At 50.9% G+C, this 18,055-nt stretch overlaps 1 protein-coding gene and 1 long non-coding RNA gene across 9 annotated transcripts in view; one reads left to right on the top strand and one right to left on the bottom strand.

Annotated features, from left to right (window-relative positions):
- BASP1 (brain abundant membrane attached signal protein 1) overlaps positions 1–16,045 on the bottom strand; it is a 57,098-nt gene extending 41,053 nt beyond the window's left edge. The window contains exon 1 of one of the 8 annotated variants that reach the window (XM_072825046.1): positions 15,912–16,045. The gene's annotated coding sequence lies outside the window, so the exon portion shown is untranslated. Of the gene's footprint in view, positions 1–3,386; positions 3,526–3,688; positions 3,839–14,383; positions 14,548–15,236; positions 15,481–15,681; positions 15,850–15,911 lie in introns of those variants that run through there. The other 7 variants (XM_072825043.1, XM_072825042.1, XM_072825048.1 and 4 more) reach the window with 7 other exon arrangements.
- Positions 15,648–17,715, top strand: LOC140632737 (uncharacterized). The gene is made up of 2 exons (XR_012030434.1): positions 15,648–16,245; positions 17,041–17,715. It is a non-coding gene; the product is annotated as an uncharacterized lncRNA (long non-coding RNA).
- The last annotated feature ends 340 nt before the right edge of the window (positions 17,716–18,055 follow it).

Genomic DNA, 18,055 nt, shown 5'->3' on the forward strand with positions numbered 1-18,055 from the left:
AGGAAGCTAGCTAGCTCCAGGCCTGGAGGAATGCACAAGCTGGAATAAGTGGTTACAGCACAGAACCTGGGCCAAATTTATTTTCACTTTGTTATAACCAATAAAATGTGCAAAGATTTAAAGCCACGTGGCATCTGGGGGCCTACCACGCCCAATCTCACAAAGGCTCTTATGAAAAATGCATGGGTGAAGTCGTTCGATAATGATTGATCCAGTCTGAACCCATGATATCTGGTAACTTGGAGGAAAGGGTGAGGACTAAACCTAAACCAGCCCCGGCCTCCATTCGCTGTGGTTTATTTCTGAAAAGATTCCATAGTGTAACAGTGCTTGTTCCCCACAAATAATACAGTTTCACTCTTCCTTGGAGACTCTACCTAGGGAGGAAGATTAGATGCATAAGCCATTAGTACTAATTATTGGTAATGTCTCAGGGCTTTAGGACAATTACTACTAAAGTTACTGCCTGGAAACAGAATAATCACACTAATTGGAGTTCATCCTATATTCATCTTCATAGTAAGCACAACCCTGAGGTGAAATTTGGTGTCCATAAATGGAAGCCATTTCAGCTGCCAAAAGTGATTTTCCAAAGATGCAGGCCCCCCATGAATAGAATGAAGAACAAACAACCTTGCACCCTGTGAAGCGTGGCGAGCGTGGTATGCACCAAAACCGTCTTACAAGAACACTGAGAAGGGGCAAAAAACCAATATGTTCCCGCCTTCTATCCTTTTCATCCAGAGGAGTGGAGACAGCAAATAATCACATCCGCTTTGACAAATGCAAGAACAAAAATGCCAAGTGCTACACAAGGTGAGGACAGGCAGGAAAGGCATCTCTGAGAAAGTGGCATTTAACTGAAGGGTTCTTGGCCAGTGGGAGAAAGAATATTCCAGGCAGAGGGAACAGTAGGCAAGAGCCTGCATGCAGCAGCCTTGAGAGAACGAGGGTGGACAAGAGAGAAGGATGAGGGAGTTTGAAGAGGAAACTAGAAGATACATGTGCAGGAATTTACAGATTGGCAAGGATTTTTATATTTTATTCTAAGTGGACCAGAAAGTCATGATATAAAGTCTTAGGTAGAGGGATGTAGCAGGGTATTAAGGCAGTAATCAAAGAGAGGAATAGAAGCCTTAGAAGCTTCTGTGAGGTTCATGGCTTAGAGCAGAGGGTACTGAACATACAGAGAGACAATGACAAGGGAGGCTTACGGAGCTGGGTCACCAGGAAGAGCCCAGTTTTAGGGAATCAGAGGAAAAAGGATTGACCAAGAATAAGCATGAAATGAGGACCATGGACATCAGCTTGAAAATAGACATTGCGTAAATTAAAGAGCTAAAATTAAAAATCCTATTACTTGCAGCACATTTTATGCAGAAAGTAATTGACCACGTATAAGCTTTTATAAAAGACACTAAATAGTACCAACTTTCAATTATTTCAGGGTCCGTGGTTTATCTGGTGTAGTAAAATTGAATTGTTATATTCAATTTCGTGGTGGATTAATGAGGTAATATTTTCATTGCCATAGTTAACACAACATGACGTGACCTGAAATTTGAAATACAAGGAGGCAATGGGTGAGTCACTCCAGAGGACACCCTCCAACCCTGCTTTTTCAGAAAGTCTCTCAAAAGTGTTAAGCACAGGCATATGCCCACATCCGCATTTGTTGAGAATGCCCCTCAAAAAATCCCATAAGTATCAGCACTTGTTTCGTTATTTGGAAAGACCCAAAATTTATTAGCCTTGATTTCTGAAGTCATCAAGACTTGACACAATTCCTCACACTTCTCACCGTCCACTCCCTAGTGTCCCAACTGCATGCTAAGTAAACCTTTCATCAAAACTCTAACCGCTTCTCACACACTTGCCTTTGCTAAAACCCGTCTTCCAACACCTCCAGCCATGGAAACCTGCTCCATGGTGAGACTGCGTGTGGTGAATCCCTACCAGGAAGCCGTGATGCTAGAGGAGGATTTTAAATCAGCCTACACATCTTTTCCACTCTTTCCTTTACAATAAGTTCTCTCTGCCATTGTCACGATTGGTAGGACATTTTAAAAAAATTTTTTTAAAGATTTTATTCATTTATTCCTGAGAGACACAGAGACCCAGGCAGAGGGAGAAGCAGGCTCCATGCAGGGAGCCCGATGTAGGACTCAATCCCAGGACCCGGGGGTCACGCCCTGAGCCGAAGGCAGATGCTCAACCACTGAGCCACCCAGGGGCCCTTGGTAAGACATTTTTAAAGAGGGCTTACCTCCAAATAACTCCATTTTCATTTACTCAAACTAGCTAGTTCTTTACACTGTACTAAGTAAATCTTTCTCTCACGTCCTTTGTTCGCGCTCTTGTAATATTTGGGTATGTGCATGTCCTTGCACATGGGAAAGCCTATGGGCAGGGGCAGAGAATCTTAACAGGATGCCAGAGTACAACCCAGGTTTCACCACACACTACTACTTGCCGGTTGGTGGCAACTGCCCAGGGCGCGGTGTCGAGAATTCCAAGGCCTCTTGCAGGTACCAACGTCCACCATGACCACAAGGGAGCAAACAGTACCTGCCTACACCCTTTGCCATCCCCAGTCCAATGAAGCCACAAAAACATGACTTTGAACCTTACGCCAGGCTTGACATTTTCTAAGGACATGAATCTTGGGGGGAAATTAACTTCCCTGCATCTCATGTCACATGGAGGCACTTGGGTTTGTCCCGCATGGATTGGTGAGGACCAAACCAGGGGCTCAAGCACCATCGATTCTCTCCACCTTCTTCTGAGGGGCAGGGGCGAGTGAAGCAGCTTTTCACACGGGACTTTGGAATGTTCCTCACCATAGACCACCTTTCCTAGTATGAATGAGCATGAGTTGTTACAGGTTGAGCTGTGTTCCCACAAAATTCATACATTGAAGCCCTAACCTCCTAACAGTATCTCAAAATGTGACTCTATTTGGAGACTGGGCCTCCAAGAGGGTGATTCAGGTAACATGAGGCCATGAGGAGGGGGACCTTAATCCAGCAGGACTGCTGTGTTTACAGAAATCAGGAAGAGACACCAGGGGTGGGTGTGTGTGCACCAGATGCAAGAGGTCCCAGCAAGAAGGCGGCCACCGCAAGCCAAGGAGAGACAGAAGAAACCAAGAGTGCCAACACCTTGATCTTGCACCTCTAGGCCCGTACGTGATGCGAAAACCAATTTCTGTTGTCTCAGCCACGCAGAGGGTGGTGCAGTGGGAGCCCCAGGAGACCAAGACAGGAGCGCCCCGTCCCTCCCTCCTCACACTCAGACACCAGGACAAAGGAGCAGGGGGCATACTAACAATGGGTCACTGAGGGCTGACCCAGAACAATGCGGTTCTGCTGGCTTTTTCTACTTACCAGAAATCCTGCCCACACAAGGGGAATCCAGACATGCCCAGAACAGAAAGGAATGGTGTTCCCCTCTCTCCGGCCAGAAACCCAGCTGCAAAATTACCGAACAAGAACCTCCAAGCACGGCCCGTTCCAATCCTTTTCAGAAGTGTTTCACAAACCTCTGTTTAACAAGTAACGCCACTGCTCACAGGTGCCCCCTCCCTCCGGCCCCCTGAGGACCAGACCGCTTAATTAGGCAGGGCGATGGTTCAATACGTTCTCAGAATCAGGTTTAAATGGGAATGCCAATTAAACCGCACACTCACCACCGTGCATTTTAATCCTCTAAAACAGTTGTGTAAGCAGTGAGATGATTTCTCTGCCCGGCAAACTATGCAAACAATTGCCAACACGCCAGGGCCTGCTGGGTTGGTCGTGCTCTGCGCTGCTGCTACTAACAACTGTCTCAATGCCCCAAGGGTCTGGGTTGCCTTGGCTTGGGCTTTGCAGAACCCTCCCCCCACTCCCCATGTTACACCCTCTTCCAATAGGAATCCAGCCCAACGCAAAACTGGCTTCAGTTTTTTTTTCACTCCTCTTAGAAACAGCAGTGACATTTTTCGCAATATTACATCATCCTGGACTTCCTTGCCTTTTATCGGAGATTCTTGGCTACCTCACTATAGAAAGGAGTGACAAAAGGTCCTCCTTTGGTCCTATGCCCAGCCAATGGGCATCGATTCTGAAGCGAGAACTGCAAGCAGTGGCTCTTGGCTTGAAGAAGAGCAGTTAAAGGGGGAATGGGAGTACACCTGTCCCAGGGGGCCAACTGCTCCCTGTAAGCAGCACCTGCTAACGTCATGGTGCTTGCTGCTGGAAGCAAGGCCTTGGTCAAAGACTGTGTTACCGTGGGCAGCACTCAGGTTCAAAGTGCGACAGAGTGGCCTTCTGTAAGCAGGACGGGCTAATTAACACTGTTGTTTCGGTGGTGGTGGTGGTGGGAGGGGGTGATGCGAAGCCGATGGACATTTAGAGTCACTTTTAGAAAAATTCACATTTTGGGGCCCCTGGGGGGCTCAGTGGTTGAGCGTCTGCCTTCGGCTCAGGTCGTGACCCTAGGGTCCTGGGATCGAGTCCCACATCAGGCTCCCCGCAGGGAGCCTGCATCTCCCTCTTTCTGTGTCTCTCATAAATAAATAAATAAATAAGTAAGTAAGTAAGTAAATAAATAAAATCTTTTTTTTTAATTCACTTTTTGTTACACTCTCTGATTCAGAGTTGGTTGAATGTTGAACCTAAGATCTTAGAAACATTACGAGAGCTCCTTTCCCACCGCGTTTATTCCATTCCCTATTCCAACTACCATGGAAGTTGGAATACTTCACTCTTACCTTAGTGAAGTCCCGTGGAATAGAATTCCACTGTGTTAAAGTCACTTCTGTCTGCATTGTGGCCAGTCGGGGTCTCCTAGGATGGCCACCCACCCAAGAGACTCCAGGACAGATGAAATAAAGCTAAACTCTCTGGATGGTGGGAACAAACCCAGTCAGGTCAGAAAGGAAGGAGGGAAATGGAGTGAGCTATTAATGTTTTTATTTCTTACACCAGCAAGACCTTCCATGAGACTTCTCAATCATCAGCCAACCACTGGACTGGATGAGGGACAAAAGTAACTTGCAGACGGTGGCCGCGTGAAGAAAACACATACCTGAGAAACCATTATTCATCTTGAGTTAACAACCTTGTAGAGAACGTTGCTACAAACACCTGTTACCACGTGTCTGAGAGCCAAGCCCTGGAAATTCTAGAACCAGGTTTCCCAAGTCCAGTTGGGTGAGCCCTGGGAATTCGAGACTAGAGGTCTCGACAAAAGATCACCAGGGCTACTGAGGAAACCTGACCTGTCAACAGGGCGGTATTCACTGAGGCTGGGAGATCCTGAGAAGCCCCAGGAGCCAGGGTCACCAGCAACTGTTGAGATTCTTTCATGAGTCACTTGGAGAAGATTCCAGACCACCTTCTCTAATCATATGAATGTCTGTAGTGAATGCCGATGCGGTCACGTAACCGCACCCTACCTTCCTGATGCGATGCAGGACGAAGGAGGGCAGAAAGTCACCTCTCATCTCCCCACCTCTACATCACTGATTTCTCTAGATTTTCCTTTCTCCCGATCTCGGCTCAAAGATGCCCGAGGCAAATACAGACGCCCCTACTCTGCATCCAAACAGCTGAGAACATCCGTAAAGGCCAGAGGCAAACATCCCTCCAGCCCCTACTGTTTTCAAGACAAGCTCAGAGAAGCTAGGACAGTACTCCATAGGCCCAGGAAGACCTTTCTTCTATATATTAAGAAATAGGGACGTTCTGGAGCACCTGGTGGCTCAGTGGTTGAGCATCTGCCTTTGGCCCAGGGCATGACCCCGGGGTCCCAGGATCGGGTCCCACATCGGGCTCCCTGCATGGAGCCTGCTTCTCCCTCTGCCTGGGTCTCTCTGCCTCTCTCTGTGTCTCTCATGAATAAATAAAATTAAAAAAAAAAAAAAAAAGGAAATAGGGATGTTCTTACAGTTACTAGATGGCTGCTCTTATTGTCTCTTTTGATACAATGTTTCCCCAACTAGACCCTGTTACTACGTAACTTGGCGGGTGTATTAGTCTAGTCCCGAGGGTGTGTGTCGACAGGTAAATGAGGTGGCTCCGTGCAAAATCGGTTTGCCAAGCCGTCCAAGAAACTTGTAATTTAGAGAACTCAACCAGGAAAGGCTGTTCTCTCTTGTCTGTTTCTTCATAAACTTGAAAAAGAAGTTTCCATTTGGATTTATTTTAGGAATATATTTCTGACCTACAAAGCGGTAATAATTAAAAGTATTTATAAAAAACTGTGAAGTCACACGGATTGCAGGTTTCCCTGGAAAGAACGTACGTCCGTCGACGCTTGCTCTCCCCTTACCGGAACGTCTAGATGGATCCTTGTAAATATGACATTAAAACCGTATCTCATCAAAAGTGAACTTACCGCAGTGTCTAGCTCATTTTTAAATATTAAATTAAAACTGAATCTCACCCAAAGTAAACTTACCACCGTTTCTCCAAGTGTGAATGCCCACAAACAACTCACAGTGCTCAAATAAGTTCCAAATACCTGATTATTAAGCTCTCCAGTGTGTTTTAACAACGTAAGGCCTTAAGGGCCATATTTTAACGGCTACTTCAGGAACCTGCAGCTCTCTTAAATCCTCTAACTCGGCCCCAGTGCTATCCGAGGTAATTCTAAAGAAAAAAGATTCAACCTCGGGCTTTACGCAGCTCTCAAACCACTGAGCCAGAGAACCTCAGCAATCCACGGAAGAGCTTCCCCAGGGTGGAAGCTCTGTCGTGTCCACCCTTCCCCAAGACACCCTGGATCTTCCAAGGGCCTCCCTGAGCATTTCCTAGGGCACAGCGCTTGGGCTATGCACTCACTTCACAGCCCCCAAACCAGCCTAAAGCCAACTGGCTTTCTTTTCCAATGTGTCCCCTCACTCCGTAGCACCTGCCCGCCCCCCCGCCCCCAGCCAGCACCACTGTTCATTTGAGGAAGAAAGCAAAGATGTGACCCCAAAATTTAGTCTTATAAGTTATTTTAATGCGTGCCATAAATGCTTTGGCATGTGAAGGAAGTCACGTCCTATAATGCAAGAGGGGTGAGGTAAGTTGAAGGGGAAAGATGGCATGGAGTAAAGCCATAGCAGGTACCAACCGCAGATAAGGGGCACCAGTGGTCCCCATCAGTGGCAGAAGAGATTCATTCTGCAGAGGAGAGGGGGAGAGGGTGGCAGGGAGAGACATACAGGATCAGGACTGGATTTTCAAAAAATGGTACCAGGGTCAAAGAATGGTAAGAATTTAAGTTACAGACATTGAGTAAGAGTTTGACTCAATTCCACAGAAGGGAGGGGCAGCGGCAGGGAGGCTTTATTGGGAAATAACCTGGTTTTCCACTGGGCCACTAACCAGCTCATGAGACTTTGAGTAAGCCACCAACTTTTCTAAGATCCTTTTGAGTTCCAAATATAATTGTTTAGGTCACAAGCTTTCAAACATTCTGGGAGGATGACACAAGTATTTACAAAAGATTGAGGCTGGAGTTAGGGTGGTATTTGAAAGCAGTCACCGATTTTCTGCAAAGGAATCCTACATGGAGGCAGAATGAAAATGGGTTCACAAAGATAGGACTCAGTTTGCTTCTCGTCGGGCGACCCTAAGTGCATAGCAGGAAGGAGGTCAAGTAGCATCCCTGGTTAGTAACGGGGCGAATTACAGGTAAGGCATCTAGGTGTGTATCTCCCCTTGCAAGGTGTATTGAGGAAAGCAAAGGGGCCAACCAAGGCCATATCCATCTAAGAGTCCTTATTCGGAGCGGCCACCACCACCATCATCATCACCATCCAAGAAAAAGATGACTTAAGGACACTAGGCCAAGTTCACTATGACAAGAAGCACTTCTAATCTGCAGGTCACTTAACGTATGTACTGACTCAATATTTATTCTGCATTGAATCCCTTCTATAGTAAGTAATTTTTCTTGAAGAACTTAGGATCCTCTCTCTCTCTAAATGAATATCAAAGATGCTAATCTATTAGAAGGTCTCCCATTATATTCCATGTCCATTTGACATAAGACAAAATGGCCAAGGCTCATGGAAAACACAGTGTCGCACCAGAGAACAGAACAGGGCCACCAATATGGATGTGAATTCTATGACTTTCTATTAGCTCTACAATCTTATGGTCATTACTGAGCCCTCCATTTTTCACTTACGCCTGGGTAAGATGCATTTTACAATTTGTTTGAGGGGATAAAATTCAATTAGAGCATAGGATATACAAGGAAATATCAACAAATGTCCAATCTCATCCTTGCACTTCTCCAGATTAAGCAACAACAAAAAATACCCAAACTTTCATAGAGGAAAACATTTAAAAGATACAACATCCCTATCCAAAACGTTTCCTATGGTGAATACCTGACAGATAAAGTAAAATACAATTTCCCTCCTACATCTGTTAGATTCAAAAACCTGTTTAAAAAACCATTAGAAAATGATTTAACTCGGCTGGCTCAGTCGGCTAAGCGCCTGCCTTTGGGTCAGGTCATGACTGGGGTCCTGGGATGGAGCCCTAGGTGGGGCTCGCTGCCCAGGGGGAGTCTGCTTCTCCCTGTCCCTCCGCCCCTCCCCCAGCTTGGGTGCACGTGTGCACTCTCTCTCTCTCACATAAATAAATAAAACCTTAAAAAAAAAAAAAAAGAAAGAAAAGAAAATGATTTAAGCAAAATGGAAATGACTTTACCTTCACCTAAGAGCAAAACTCAGTGTCCAGAAGGTCAAATACAAACCACTTGGGCAGATCCCCGATTTAAATACCTGAAAGGTTCAAACTGATTCCAGGATCCATCAAACCCAAATATCTGAAAGTCCAAAGAACTTCCTTTTTGCTTTTAAGAAGCCAGGGTGACCAAGGTCTCCATGGGGATAATTAATTCCAAGCATTTGGTCAACAGGTGACGACCTCTACATTCCTGAATAATAAAAGTTCAACTCCTGGCATAGGCTGGTGGGGATGTGCGCAAGCAAGCGTATACCACGTGTCCTCGGAATTTCAAATATCAAGAGTGGTTTCTATCAATCTTAGTCCTAATGACTTACTAGTAAGACACTCCTTTCAAATGCAAACGAATGCATCTGGATCCCGGACACCACAGAAGCTGAGTAGGCTCAGGAATCTGAATGAATTATGTCTGTTCCCCAGGTCATACAGTCTTACCCAGATCTCAACATTATCAAAACAGTAAGCCTTTCTCAGAAGGTCTCTGAAGTGGCAAGGACTTTCTTTCTTTTTTTTTTTTTTTAAATATCAGTTCCATATGGAGGCTAGGGTTGTACTAATCAACCCACTCTGGACTTTTGAAACCAGTACAAGTGCCCTGGCAACCTATTCAAGGTACCATGGCTACACCTGGAGGGTCTTCCTAAACCTCGTACTTCTACATTCAACCAACTTCCATCCAAGGCCCCACGGCCCAGGCCTGTTTTGCGAGGACGGCCTCTGAAAGGAGCACGTGAATGGCTACAGACGGAGGGGAAGGCGGGTTCTCTCACCATTTTATGGTGAATGTGCTTTACAAAGACATACAGAATACGTGAGGCAGTGTCCTGGGTGTTTGACGACTGCACTTAATCCTTGCAAAGACTCAGCTGTAACCTGCATTTCGTGGATGAGGACTGAGGCACAGAGAGACGCTAAGCAATCTGCCGAGAAAGCCACACAGCAGAGACCGGATTCTTAAGCCAGTGACGGGCCCCAAGTCCAAGTCCACCACACCCCACCCTCCGTATCATGCTTTTCTAGGCATCATACTCCCTACACAATGTACAAGCGACGGCTGAAATATGTATTTAAAAGTTTAAGCAACAAACCGATGAAACCCAGTTCTTTCTAAAATGAAGAAAAAAATCATCGATTCAAAAACAAAGTTCATAAAATGTTTAAGTGATAAGGAGGAAAAATGGTGCGAATGCATTGCCTTCCCCACGAAACGCCCTTTTTCTATATCTTGAAATGTTTCCTTATGCCCCAGGCCCCTGGTGTGCATGCAGATGGTTTCTATTTCGAAGCCTCCAAAGCTTTCAGGAATTTATTCCTAGACTTTGAAACCTGCTCGCTTGCAACCTCCCCTCACCGATGGCCTTGGCTAGTCCAAAAACTCTCTGCTTTCCCTGTTTTTGTTTGAAAAAAAAAAAAAAATCTACTGCCTTTGGAAAGCCTGATTTTTTAAAGTTATTTAAATCCTCGGGTTGCAGAAGCAGGAAAATGCACGACAGGACTCCTCTGCCTCCACGTCACCCCATTTCTGACGTCCAGAGGGAGGAGAATGCTGTTGGATCAGCGTCGCTAAGGCCCGTGTCTTCTCAAGATCACAATTTACCTACAGGCTGGTAAGAACTGGATTCTACACGCTCATCTTTTGCTCTCGTAAGGTTCAGCGGACACTTAACCTCGGTGTCTGTCTAGAGAAACAGTGGCGGACGGAAGCGCCTGTAACCGAGCCCCTCCTTTGGCAGGCTGGCAGCGTCGGGGCTTCAGGACTACCCCTGTATTTTCTCAAAAGAATGTCAATGCCACCTCTGGAGTTACGTAAGCGGCCCTGGGAAGTTCAATGAGGGTGGCTACCCTGGCTTCGTCCAATCCACTTTTGGGCAAATTCCCACAGTGTCCCATTAAATTTCAAATACGCACATGCATGAGGACACTAGTTAGCAATTATGATAGCTGAGCATCCCTGAAAGCAAACTACCCCATTTCTAAGCCTGAAACCCCGAGGCCTTGATTAATCAGCTTGGGCCCCAACTGCAGCTCCAGGCACAGGAGAGAGTGGGGGCGTCAGTCACGCGGACCGCGCGGAGGTGCAACGGCGAGGTCAGGAAGCCTCGAGGAGCCAGTCATTGTGCTTCTGCGCTGTTTAGCCGTATGGGTGGTCCTTAGTATCGTGGGAAAATGAACGATTATTATCTCAATCCTACAACTGAAGTAGTGAAACTCACGGAGGCCTCCAGTAGTCTGCCCACCGGGGTTGAGCCAGAGTCTAGGGATTTTTCAAACCCAGTCACTTTGCACTGTGCCTCGGGGTCCCTCCCCCAGACATTCAGAGTATTTTCTCTTGAAAACAATTCCGGGCTATTCACAACCTCAGAGCCAAGGGTGGTCGAGGAGACCTGATGAATGCTAGATGCTGCACCCATTTCCCTGAGAACCGCAGCTCGTCTACATCTCAGAGTGTCCTCAGTGGCCCCCCGGCTTCCCGTTCACCAGCTAAAATGATCACGAAGACGCTGACCCCTGGTACAGAAGGGGTCAAACGGGCAGGTCCAACCACATGCAACATAAAGGCCTAAGCAAATCGGGGCATTTCTTTCAACAGAATCAGACACCAAAAGCGATTGCTTCTGACACAGGAGAGTTGACAGGCCTTCTTGGGATGTTTTGCAAAACATGATTTTAACAAGAGATTAGAAAAATAAGGCAGAACAATTTTGTAAGTCCTTTATTTTGTGAGCATCGTTCATTACAGCTTTTAAAGTTCAGGAGTGCCTCAACGTGAGTTTGTAAACCCGTAAATGAACACCTTAATCCGAGACGTTCAGAGCAGCCCATTCGTTTTACACCGCTAGAAATTGGAAAGGAGCTTCTTAGGACCCTAGCTAGACGCCCCCATCTACGTACATATATTTAGAAAGAACAAAATTGATTACTCTCCAAAGACCAACACGAAGCAGTATTAAGTAATATTCTACACAACTAATTTAGTTTCGTTATCATCAGTAAGATTTCATTTTTTATTGCATGTGTACATATAAGTACGTGTGTGTATGTGTGTGTATATATGTGTGTGTAAGCATGTGTGTATAGACATGGCACCTTAAAAAATAGTTTTGGATTTTGCAAGTCTTTACAAAACTACTGTGTATAACACCCAGACATCCATTTTACAGTGACTAAAACTCCCCCAAATGCCAATTTTTCATACTCTGCTTATCTTGGCCATGAAGCGAAAATGGTTTCTAAAGTGTTCTTAATGTAAATTTGTTTCAAAAACCACAAAAACTAAAGAGACGGAACGCATCACATCTCACGCTATCATGTGACGTGTTCTGGTAAATTCAGTAAGATTGTAGAGATGCGCCCAAGGATAGGCAGCTGAAGCCCTTAGAGCTCTTCCATTGGACATTCAAATTAGGGTGGTCCAGCAGGAGAGAAGGTTCTCTTCCGCACGCCATAATGAAAGCATGAGCACCAGTTAAGAGACAAAAATGCCACTGTCAATATGCTCATTGTGGGCGCCTTTTGTCGGAAGGCCCATTAGCTCCCTTTCTCCACCTGCCAGGGACTGCCAAAAACCAAGCAGGATAAAAGAGTAAGGGAACTGATGATTTTTGCAAATTCGGTTTAAAATTTATCTTGCTTAAAAACCAAGACTTACTGAATTGGGGGCATATTGGTATATATTTGCTATCAAAGCCCATCTACTCCAACTCATCTCTCCCTCAAAAGACATAACCTCAAAGGAAAAGAAAAAAAAAAAAAAACCTGCAGAGAGCCCTCTACACCGTAATAAGCGGCTCAATACTAAGGAATAGAGAGGGTACCAGCAGCTACCCTCTCAAGTATAGGCCCGGCCATATTAAACGTGATCAGTATCAATATCCTTTTATTAAAAGGAACAAAAGAGATGACTTCCATTTTCCTGCCACATGTTGTCCTGCCAGGGTGTGCCGAGAATACTTAAACAGAAAATTTGTAATGGGCCATTGCAAAAATACGGCATGTAGCTACTTTCTATCCATAAGTGGCCTTTTGGATGGTACAATAAAGTAGCCCCTAAAGTCAAAAAGAAATCTGAATGGCCATAACCTGGATGATACATCATTTTGAAGAAAATCAGCCATCAAAGGTACGGGTATCATGGCTTCTGCTAGACATTGCCAAAAAAAGAAAAGAGAAAAAAAAAAAAAGTGGGGGGGAAGCATCATGAATTCAGTCAAGCATCTTTACCCCAGCAGCCCCGGTTGCCTTCTTCCTCCTCCCCTATCCGTGATTCCCTTCTCCATGGGGCTGGCCTTTTGGGATCCCTAGTGAAACAATGAGGCAGGAATCCAGAGAACAGACTGGGTTCGGATTCTGACAAGGTGACCACTTCCCCCTGCTCCGCTCTGTAGGCCATCTTGTTCCCACAAACGCCAGAAATGTCTTAATTTCTTCCAAGTAGTGACACTAGGGGCGGATAGCCACTGTCAGTTTGGGGACCGGCGTCCCTTAATCAAAGGACCAGCAGCAAAAAAAAAAAAAAAAATCTGTCAAATGGTTAAGTGATGCAAATCGAGGGGGCCTCCATCACTGCGGTGCAATGGGCTATGGGGGTGGGGGGAGAACAATGGGCAGCTAGGAAGGAAAATTAGTGTTCGGTCACGAATATAATCCACAGTTTGCTCTCAGCACCAAGGATAATCTTATTTTTCATCACTAAGAACGCCAAGGGCGAGAGGCAACCTGGAAGAAGAAGAAGCGACGCGCGCGCGGAGCCCCCGTCCTCTGCGGCCAAGGGTTTCACGCAACATTCGGGGCAAACGCCTTTGTTCCCCGGCGCGCGGAGGGGGTGGGTGGGTGGGTGATGGGGCGCTCGGCTGGGGCTGCCGGGGGCCTCCACACCCAGCTCTCCGGCGCATGCGCCAGGCCGAGACAAAGGAATAGGTAATTACGGCCCCGGTTCATTCATTCGGCCCGCAGCGCCCGGCCCCCGAGCCCCGGGGCGACCCCGCGAGGCCCCCGCCCCCCCCCCCCGCGCCGCCGGCCCCGCGGGAGCCCGACGGGGTCCGCCCCAGGCTGGGCGCCAGGCTGCACCCGTGGGCGCCGCGCCCTCCTCCGCGGGGCGGTCGCGCGGGCGGCGCGGGTTCGAGGCCCGCCCGGGGCGGCGGCGTCTCCGGGGAGGCGGGCGCTCGGCGAGTCTTCCCCGAGGGCCGCGGGGCGCACCCACCCGGGGCCCGCAGTCCCCCCGCCTGTCGGCCGCACCCGCCGCGCCCCCCGCGGCCTCCCCGGGGCGCCCACGGGAGCCCCCAGCAAGCCCGCCCCTGGCCCGGGGGCCGCGCCCCGCTCTCCGCCCCGCGCCCCGCGCGCCCCGTGCGCCCCGCGCCCCCTCCCCGGCCGGTGACATCCGCTCCCGCGGCCCCGCGGCGCTCCGGCAGGTCCCCGCCGCGCGCCCCCCGGCCCCGGGCCCCGCGCCCCGCGCCCCCCACCCCTGCGCCAGGCTGCGCCCCGCGCCCCGCGCCCCGCGCCCCGCGCCCCTGCCCCGCGCCCGACGGGAGCCCCGCGGAGGCCGCCGTCCGGAGAACAAAGGCCGGGGGCGCGGGGGGCAGGGGCGCGGGGCAGAGGCGCGGGGGGCAGCGGGCAGGGGCGCGGGGCCCGGCGGCGGGGCGCCCTCTTACCGGCTCGGGTGCTGTGCCCCCGGGGAGCGCGGTGCCGCGAGCGGCGCGGGTGCGGGCGTGGCCGGCGGGTGCCTGGCCGCGGGCGGAGGCTGAGTCCCGGCTCGACGGCCGAGCCCGCAGCGAGGAGCGAGTGGGAGCTGCCGCCGCCGCCGCCGCCGCCGCCGCTACTGCCGCCGCCGCCGCTCCTGCCGCCGCAGCCCCTGCGCCGCTCGCGCCCGCGCTCCCCCTCCCCTTCCTGCCCAGCGCCCTCCCCCGGCGCCCGCCCGCCGCCCGCCTCCCGCCTCCCGCCTCCCGCCGCCCGCGAACCCCGCCCCTCCGCGCCGCCCCGGGCCCCGCCCGCCTCCCCTGCGCCCGGCCCCGCCGCCCCGGCCCCCGGCCCCCGGCCCCCGGCCCCCGGCTTGCGCGCGCCCCCCTCCGCGCCCCTCCCCCGCCGAGCCGAGCCCCGCGTCCGTGGGCAGCCCTCGCCCTCGCCCTCGCCCTCGCCCTCGCCCTCGCCCTCGCCCTCGCCCGCCCTCTCTCCGTCTCCCCTGGACTGGCCGCAGAGGCCCGCCCCGGGGTGCCCACGGCGCCCCCTGCACCTGCTGCCCGTCCCGCGCCCCGCACCCTCGCGCGCCGCGCCCGCCGGAGCCCCGGACACCTGGACACCCGGACACCTGGACGCCTGGACACCTGGACACCCGGACACCTGGACACCCGGACACCCGGAGGCCTGGACACCCGGACACCCGGACGCCTGGACACCCGGACACCTGGACACCCGGACACCCGGACACCTGGACGCCCGGACACCTGGACGCCTGGACACCCGGACACCCGGACACCGGGACACCCGGACACCTGGACACCCGGATACCTGGACACCGGGACAGCTGACAGCTGGACACCCAGACGCCTGGACACCGGGACAGCTGGACACCCGGACACCGAGACACCCGGACACCTGGACGCCTGGACACCGGGACGCCTGGACAGCTGGACAGCTAGACACCTGGACGCCTGGACACCCGGACACCCGGAGGCCTGGACGCGCGGGAGGCCGAGACGACCCGGCACCGCGCGGCCGCAGGGGGCCGCCGACCCAGGGCGAGTCCGCGAGCGCGGCCGGGGCGAGGGCGGCGGCCCAGGTCCGCCCGCGTGGGGAGGGCGCCGCGCCGCGCCCCGCGAGGATGCTGTGGGCGGAGGGCAGGCGGCGGCCGAGCAGAGGCAGCGGCGGGTCCTGCGCGGTGGCGAGCGGCGGGGTCGGGGGGTCCGGGGGGCGGGGGGCGGGGACGGGGACGGGGACTGGGACGTCCACCCACCTGGCTCACCTGCCGGCGGGGAGCGGATGCGGGAGACGGCGCGGCGACGCTCACCCCGGCTGCTCGTCCTCAGACAAAAGCCCGCGTCACCTGCCCGCGGCCGCCGGGACCTCGGGGCCCCTCTTTGCGGCCCGCTGGCGCCCTCTGGCTGCGCCCGGTCGGCCTGGGCGTACCCGCGGCCCCGGGAAGCCGGCGGCGCCCTCCTCACCTGGGCGGGGCGCCCTCCTCACCTGGGCGGGGCGGCGCGTCCTCCGCCCTCGCAGGCCCGGGACGCGGACGAAGGCCTCCGTCCTCCGTCCTTAGGGGAGGATGCCACAGGCAGGTGCGTCCGCAGGCAACTGGGGGAGGTAAGTGCCTTTTCAACCAACAGGGGAAGAAAACAAGAAAACGTATCGGAACTTTACATGTCAATCAAGCAGGGCGCCAGGGTCCACCCAGGACTGTGCCTGCCAGGTGTGCGGGGGACCCCGAGGCTACCCGCGCAGGGCCAGGTGACCGCAACAGACTGATCGCCTGCACGCCGGGAATGTTCGCCTTGTAACCAAAGGGCCTAGGAAAAAAATGGTGATTTTTTTGTTGTTTGTTTCTGGCTACTTTTTTTTCCTTTTCCCCCTTTCTTTTCTTTTCTTTGCCCTTTAAGTGAAATAGCAAAGAAGTAAGTGCAGTACAAGGACTGGGAAGAGGATTACAACCGGGGGTGTCTCCCAAGCATTTCATGTCTCTGAACGGTTATGCTCAGTGATGTCGTATGTCCCATATTCATGCCTCCTTCGGGACCACCGTCCCCGAGGCTGTATGCTGAGTTTCTCAGCCTCCTGTCTGGGGCGGGTAATTTTTTATTTTGGATGGGGGAGCGGCTAAGGGGTAGTGTCAGGGCTCCTGTGGATGTGGAGCATCACAGCCGACCTCTACCCACTAGTTGTCAGTAGTGAGTATGCACCTGCGCACGCGCGCGCACACACACGCGCGGCACCATCACCACCCCCAGCAACACGACACCAGTTGTGACAACCCACAGTGCCTCCAGGCATTGCCAAACGACCCCCAGGAGACAAAAATCACTCCAGGTTGAGAACTGCTGGACCAAAATAAAATTTTCGATCGTCTTGGGCAACCCTCTAAGTGTTTACTTTATCAGATCAGATGAGCATTTGCAATTGCATTAAAGCCCAAGACATCCACTGAATGTATCTGTTAGGGCCCCTGAGTAGTTGTTTCTTTAATATTCGGTTTTAGCTCTGCGATCTTTCAGACGTGTAAGTCATCTGAAAATTAGTGAGCGTCCGTTCCTATTGTGTTTTCATGAGAAGCCTCCGAATATTACCTTCTATTTTCCCTTTGTCCGATTTTTCCACCAAGAGACGACATAGGAAGGAATGTCTGTTCGCCTCCAGTGCTCCTGGCGCCGTTCGTGAGGGCGAAAACCAGCCTTGCGAAGGTGTGACTGGAAAGCAGATCACAGGTTACCATAGAAATAGAGGTACAGGCTCACACCAAGGCGATGGCGTGTCTCCTCAGTGTGGTCTCCCATCAGATTTCGCTGTCCCCTCAAGGACTTTTTTTTTAAGGAATTTTCTTTAATGAAATCATGATGTAATGGGCTGATAGAGCCATTAATCTCGGAATTTGTCGACATGCATCAAATGGTGACCAAAATGTCACATCTCAATCCGTTATTACATAAAATCCAATATGGTGACGTGTGTAGTCTGAGTTTTACTCGTTCATCCAACATCTTACATTTTTAATGTGCGTGCTCTTGAAAAAATTTTAAAAACAACTCACTCAGGGGCTTCAGGAATAAGCATCTGAAGCTCTGGAATTGAGAAAATTGTTAACATTAACTACTGTGGATGCCACTGGCTGCTTAGATTATGAACTAATGGACTTGGACGCATATGGTAAAGTGCAATCTGTGACAAATTTCATTACCTGTCGACATTACACACACGAAAATAAAAACTGCCTCACTCTCCAAATGGAATGAATATATTCTTAATAAACAAAGCTGCACTTCCTGGGTTGTAAAATGAATTCTATTGTCATTTTCAATCGCCTGCATAATTTGCTTCAGTGGAGCATAACGTGCACCACGAAAATACTCATCAGAAAGATAAATTATGCAGTGACTACTGATCTTTCCTAAAAGATTTGCCAAAGAATTGCCTGCAAGATAATGGGCACATTGTCACCCAAATTACTAGTCAGTTTCCAAGAACTCCAGTGTCCGGCCTTCCAGAATGTTAGCGAGCGAGCGTGTCAAGTGAGGCGTGTCCAACAGATTAGTGTGGAGACCTCATCTCACCCCCAAACCTCGCCCACCGCTCCCGTATCAGCCAGCCAGGCCCGGCGTCTGCCTCGCCTCCCCTTCCTT

Source organism: Canis lupus, chromosome 4 (assembly GCF_048164855.1).
Source record: "Canis lupus baileyi chromosome 4, mCanLup2.hap1, whole genome shotgun sequence".
NCBI lineage: Eukaryota > Metazoa > Chordata > Mammalia > Carnivora > Canidae > Canis > Canis lupus.